Source organism: Taudactylus pleione, unplaced genomic scaffold (assembly GCF_031769625.1).
Source record: "Taudactylus pleione unplaced genomic scaffold, aTauple2 ptg000550l, whole genome shotgun sequence".
In the NCBI taxonomy this organism is placed as follows: domain Eukaryota; kingdom Metazoa; phylum Chordata; class Amphibia; order Anura; family Myobatrachidae; genus Taudactylus; species Taudactylus pleione.
The window spans coordinates 1,787,501-1,792,500 of NW_028284952.1; the positions used below are offsets into that span (position 1 = coordinate 1,787,501).

At 36.9% G+C, this 5,000-nt stretch overlaps 1 non-coding gene and 18 pseudogenes across 1 annotated transcript in view; all 19 read left to right on the forward strand.

Moving 5' to 3' along the window:
• The first annotated feature begins 55 nt into the window (after window positions 1–55).
• LOC148489835 (5S ribosomal RNA) lies at window positions 56–174 on the forward strand (annotated as a pseudogene).
• A 116-nt stretch (window positions 175–290) lies between these two features.
• On the forward strand, window positions 291–409 carry LOC148489836 (5S ribosomal RNA; annotated as a pseudogene).
• Window positions 410–524: 115 nt separating this feature from the next.
• LOC148489837 (5S ribosomal RNA) lies at window positions 525–643 on the forward strand (annotated as a pseudogene).
• Window positions 644–759: 116 nt separating this feature from the next.
• LOC148489838 (5S ribosomal RNA) lies at window positions 760–878 on the forward strand (annotated as a pseudogene).
• A 116-nt stretch (window positions 879–994) lies between these two features.
• On the forward strand, window positions 995–1,113 carry LOC148489839 (5S ribosomal RNA; annotated as a pseudogene).
• Window positions 1,114–1,229: 116 nt separating this feature from the next.
• LOC148489840 (5S ribosomal RNA) lies at window positions 1,230–1,348 on the forward strand (annotated as a pseudogene).
• Window positions 1,349–1,464: 116 nt separating this feature from the next.
• LOC148489841 (5S ribosomal RNA) lies at window positions 1,465–1,583 on the forward strand (annotated as a pseudogene).
• Window positions 1,584–1,699: 116 nt separating this feature from the next.
• Window positions 1,700–1,818, forward strand: LOC148489842 (5S ribosomal RNA; annotated as a pseudogene).
• Window positions 1,819–1,934: 116 nt separating this feature from the next.
• Window positions 1,935–2,053, forward strand: LOC148489843 (5S ribosomal RNA; annotated as a pseudogene).
• Window positions 2,054–2,169: 116 nt separating this feature from the next.
• On the forward strand, window positions 2,170–2,288 carry LOC148489844 (5S ribosomal RNA; annotated as a pseudogene).
• Window positions 2,289–2,636: 348 nt separating this feature from the next.
• On the forward strand, window positions 2,637–2,755 carry LOC148489845 (5S ribosomal RNA; annotated as a pseudogene).
• A 116-nt stretch (window positions 2,756–2,871) lies between these two features.
• Window positions 2,872–2,990, forward strand: LOC148489846 (5S ribosomal RNA; annotated as a pseudogene).
• A 116-nt stretch (window positions 2,991–3,106) lies between these two features.
• On the forward strand, window positions 3,107–3,225 carry LOC148489847 (5S ribosomal RNA; annotated as a pseudogene).
• A 116-nt stretch (window positions 3,226–3,341) lies between these two features.
• Window positions 3,342–3,460, forward strand: LOC148489848 (5S ribosomal RNA; annotated as a pseudogene).
• Window positions 3,461–3,576: 116 nt separating this feature from the next.
• LOC148489849 (5S ribosomal RNA) lies at window positions 3,577–3,695 on the forward strand (annotated as a pseudogene).
• Window positions 3,696–3,811: 116 nt separating this feature from the next.
• LOC148489850 (5S ribosomal RNA) lies at window positions 3,812–3,930 on the forward strand (annotated as a pseudogene).
• A 583-nt stretch (window positions 3,931–4,513) lies between these two features.
• On the forward strand, window positions 4,514–4,632 carry LOC148489851 (5S ribosomal RNA; annotated as a pseudogene).
• Window positions 4,633–4,748: 116 nt separating this feature from the next.
• On the forward strand, window positions 4,749–4,867 carry LOC148489852 (5S ribosomal RNA; annotated as a pseudogene).
• Window positions 4,868–4,983: 116 nt separating this feature from the next.
• LOC148489853 (5S ribosomal RNA) overlaps window positions 4,984–5,000 on the forward strand; it is a 119-nt gene continuing 102 nt past the window's right edge. Inside the window, exon 1 of the ribosomal RNA XR_015870703.1 lies at window positions 4,984–5,000. This exon is cut by the window's right edge and continues 102 nt beyond it. This is a non-coding gene — a ribosomal RNA (5S ribosomal RNA).

Below are 5,000 nucleotides of genomic sequence, written 5' to 3' on the forward strand. Positions count from 1 at the left end.
AATGAATTTACTTGAGTTAAGAAGTAAATAAGGTCTAAAGTTAAATTTTTTGAGTGCCTACAGCCAAACCACACTGGACATGCCCAATCTCGTCTGATCTTGGAAGCTATGCAGTGTTGGGCCTGGTTAGTACTTGAATGGTAGACAACCTGGGAATACCAGGTGCTGTAGGTAATTTTATACTGCAATAACATTCTTTTCTATTATATTTTACATTTAATTTTTTCAACTTATCAATGAATTTACTTGAGTTAAGAAGTAAAAGATGTCTAAAGTTAAGGTTTTTGAGCACCTACAGTCAAACCACACTGGACATGCCCAATCTCATCTGATCTTGGAAGCTATGCAGTGTTGGGCCTGGTTAGTACTTGTATGGGAGACCACCTGGGAATACCAGGAGTTGTAGGTAATTTTATGCTGCCATAACATTCTTTTCTATTACATTTTACATTTCATTTTTCAACTTATCATTGAATTTACTTGAGTTAAGAAGTAAAAGAGGTCTAAAGTTAATGTTTTTGAGCACCTACAGCCAAACCACACTGGACATGCCCAATCTCATCTGAACTTGGAAACTATACAGTGTTGGGCCTGGTTAGTACTTGGATGGGAGACCACCTGGAAATACCAGGTGCTGTAGGTAATTTTATACTGCAATAACATTCTTTTCTATTACATTTTACATTTAATTTTTTCAACTTATCAATGAATTTACTTGAGTTAAGAAGTAATAGAGGTCTAAATTTAATGCTTTTGAGCACCTACAGCCAAACCACACTGGACATGCCCAATCTCGTCTGATCTTGGAAGCTATGCAGTGTTGGGCCTGGTTTGTACTTGGATGGGAGACCACCTGGGAATTCCAGGTGCTGTAGGTAATTTTAGACAGCCATAACATTCTTTTTTATTACATTTTACATTTAATTTTTTCAACTTATCAATGAATTTACTTGAGTTAAGAAGTAAAAGAGGTCTAAAGTTAATGTTTTTGAGCACCTACAGCCAAACCACACTGGACATGCCCAATCTCGTCTGATCTTGAAAGCTATGCAGTGTTGGGCCTGGTTAATACTTGGATGGGAGACCACCTGGGAACACCAGGTGCTGTAGGTAATTTTATACTGGCATAACATTCTTTTCTATTACATTTTACATTTAATTTTTTCAACTTATCAATGAATTTCCGTGAGTTAAGAAGTAATAGAGGTCTAAAGTTAATGCTTTTGAGCACCTACAGCCAATCCACACTGGACATAACCAATCTCCTCTGAACTTGGTAGCTATGCAGTGGTGGGCCTGCTTAGTACTTGGATGGGAGACCACCTTGGAATACCAGGTGCCGTAGGTAATTTTATGCAGCCATAACATTCTTTTCTTTTACATTTTACATTTAATTTTTTCAACTTATCAATGAATTTACTTGAGTAAAGAAGTAAAAGAGGTCTAAAGTTAATGTTTTTTAGCACTTATAGCCACACCACACTGGACATGCCCAATCTCGTCTGATCTTGGAAGCTATGCAGTGTTGGGCCTGGTTAGTACTTGGATGGGAAACCACCTAGGAATCCAAGGAGCTGTAGATAATTTTATACTGCCATAACAGTCTTTTCTATTACATTTTACATTTAATTTTTTCAACTTATCAATGAATTTACTTGAGTTAAGAAGTAATAGAGGTCTAAAGTTAATGCTTTTGAGCACCTACAGCCAAACCACACTGGACATGCCCAATCTCTTTTGATCTTGGAAGCTATGCAGTGTTGGGCCTGGTTAGTACTTGGATGGGAAACCACCTGGGAATACCAGGTGCTGTAGGTAATTTTATACAGCCAAAACATTCTTTTCTATTACATTTTACATTTAATTTTTTCAACTTATCAATGATTTTACTTGAGTTAAGAAGTAAAAGAAGTCTTAAGTTAATGTTTTTGAGAACCTACAGCCAAACCACACTGGACATGTCCAATCTCGTCTGATCTTGGAAGCTATGCAGTGTTGGGCCTGGTTAGTACTTGGATGGGAGACCACCTAGGAATACCAGGTGCTGTAGGTAATTTTATACTGCCATAACATTCTTTTCTATTACATTTTACATTTAATTTTTTCAACTTATCATTGAATTTACTTGAGTTAAGAAGTAATAGAGGTCTAAAGTTAATGTTTTTGAGCACTTACATCCAAACCACACTGGACATGCCCAATCTCGTCTGATCTTGGAAGCTATGCAGTGTTGAGCCTGGTTAGTACTTGGATGGGAGACCTCCTGGGAATACCAGGAGCTGTAGGTAATTTTATATTGCCATAACATTCTTTTCTATTACATTGTACATTTCATTTTTCAACTTATCATTGAATTTACTTGAGTTAAGAAGTAAATGAGGTCTAAATTTAATGTTTTTGAGCACTTCCAGCCAAAACACACTGGACGCCCAATCTTGTCTGATTTTGGAAGCTATGCAGTGTTGGGCCTGGTAAGTACTTGGATGGGAGACGACCTGGGAATACCAGATGCTGTAGGTAATTTTAGACAGCCATAACATTCTTTTTTATTACATTTTACATTTAATTTTTTCAACTTATCAATGAATTTACTTGAGTTAAGAAGTAAAAGAGGTCTAAAGTTAATGTTTTTGAGCACCTACAGCCAAACCACACTGGACATGCCCAATCTCGTCTGATCTTGAAAGCTATGCAGTGTTGGGCCTGGTTAATACTTGGATGGGAGACCACCTGGGAACACCAGGTGCTGTAGGTAATTTTATACTGGCATAACATTCTTTTCTATTACATTTTACATTTAATTTTTTCAACTTATCAATGAATTTCCGTGAGTTAAGAAGTAATAGAGGTCTAAAGTTAATGCTTTTGAGCACCTACAGCCAATCCACACTGGACATAACCAATCTCCTCTGAACTTGGTAGCTATGCAGTGGTGGGCCTGCTTAGTACTTGGATGGGAGACCACCTTGGAATACCAGGTGCCGTAGGTAATTTTATGCAGCCATAACATTCTTTTCTTTTACATTTTACATTTAATTTTTTCAACTTATCAATGAATTTACTTGAGTAAAGAAGTAAAAGAGGTCTAAAGTTAATGTTTTTGAGCACCTATAGCCAAACCACACTGGACATGCCCAATCTCGTCTGATCTTGGAAGCTATGCAGTGTTGGGCCTGGTTAGTACTTGGATGGGAAACCACCTAGGAATCCAAGGAGCTGTAGATAATTTTATACTGCCATAACAGTCTTTTCTATTACATTTTACATTTAATTTTTTCAACTTATCAATGAATTTACTTGAGTTAAGAAGTAATAGAGGTCTAAAGTTAATGCTTTTGAGCACCTACAGCCAAACCACACTGGACATGCCCAATCTCTTTTGATCTTGGAAGCTATGCAGTGTTGGGCCTGGTTAGTACTTGGATGGGAAACCACCTGGGAATACCAGGTGCTGTAGGTAATTTTATACAGCCAAAACATTCTTTTCTATTACATTTTACATTTAATTTTTTCAACTTATCAATGATTTTACTTGAGTTAAGAAGTAAAAGAAGTCTTAAGTTAATGTTTTTGAGAACCTACAGCCAAACCACACTGGACATGTCCAATCTCGTCTGATCTTGGAAGCTATGCAGTGTTGGGCCTGGTTAGTACTTGGATGGGAGACCACCTAGGAATACCAGGTGCTGTAGGTAATTTTATACTGCCATAACATTCTTTTCTATTACATTTTACATTTAATTTTTTCAACTTATCATTGAATTTACTTGAGTTAAGAAGTAATAGAGGTCTAAAGTTAATGTTTTTGAGCACTTACATCCAAACCACACTGGACATGCCCAATCTCGTCTGATCTTGGAAGCTATGCAGTGTTGAGCCTGGTTAGTACTTGGATGGGAGACCTCCTGGGAATACCAGGAGCTGTAGGTAATTTTATATTGCCATAACATTCTTTTCTATTACATTGTACATTTCATTTTTCAACTTATCATTGAATTTACTTGAGTTAAGAAGTAAATGAGGTCTAAATTTAATGTTTTTGAGCACTTCCAGCCAAAACACACTGGACGCCCAATCTTGTCTGATTTTGGAAGCTATGCAGTGTTGGGCCTGGTAAGTACTTGGATGGGAGACGACCTGGGAATACCAGATGCTGTAGGTAATTTTATACTGCCATAACATTCTTTTCTATTACATTTTACATTTAATTTTTTCAACTTATCAATGAATTTCCTTGAGTTAAGAAGTAATAGAGGTCTAAAGTTAATGTTTTTGAGCAGCTACAGCCAATCCACACCGGACATAACCAATCTCGTCTGATCTTGGTAGCTATGCAGTATTTGGCCTGGTCAGTACTTGGATGGGAGACCACCTAGGAATCCCAGGTGCTGTAGGTAATTTTATACTGCCATAACAGTCTTTTCTATTACATTTTACATTTAATTTTTTCAAAATATCAATGAATTTACTTGAGTTAAGAAGTAATAGAGGTCTAAAGTTAATGCTTTTGAGTACCTACAGCCAAACCACACTGGACATGCCCAATCTCGTTTGATCTTGGAAGCTATGCAGTGTTGGGCCTGGTTAGTACTTGGATGGGAAACCACCTGGGAATACCAGGTGCTGTAGGTAATTTTATATAGCCATAATATTATTTTCTATTACATTTTACATTACATTTTTTCAACTTTTCAATGAATTTACTTGAGTTAAGAAGTAATAGAGGTCTAAATGTAATGCTTTTGAGCACCTACAGTCAAACCACACTGGACATGCCCAATCTCGTCTGATCTTGGAAGCTATGCAGTGTTGGGCCTGGTTTGTACTTGGATGGGAGACCACCTGGGAATACCAGGTGCTGTAGGTAATTTTATACAGCCAAAACATTCTTTTCTATTACATTTTACATTTAATTTTTTCAACTTATCAATGATTTTACTTGAGTTAAGAAGTAAAAGAGGTCTTAAGTTAATGTTTTTGAGAACCTGCAGCCAAACCAC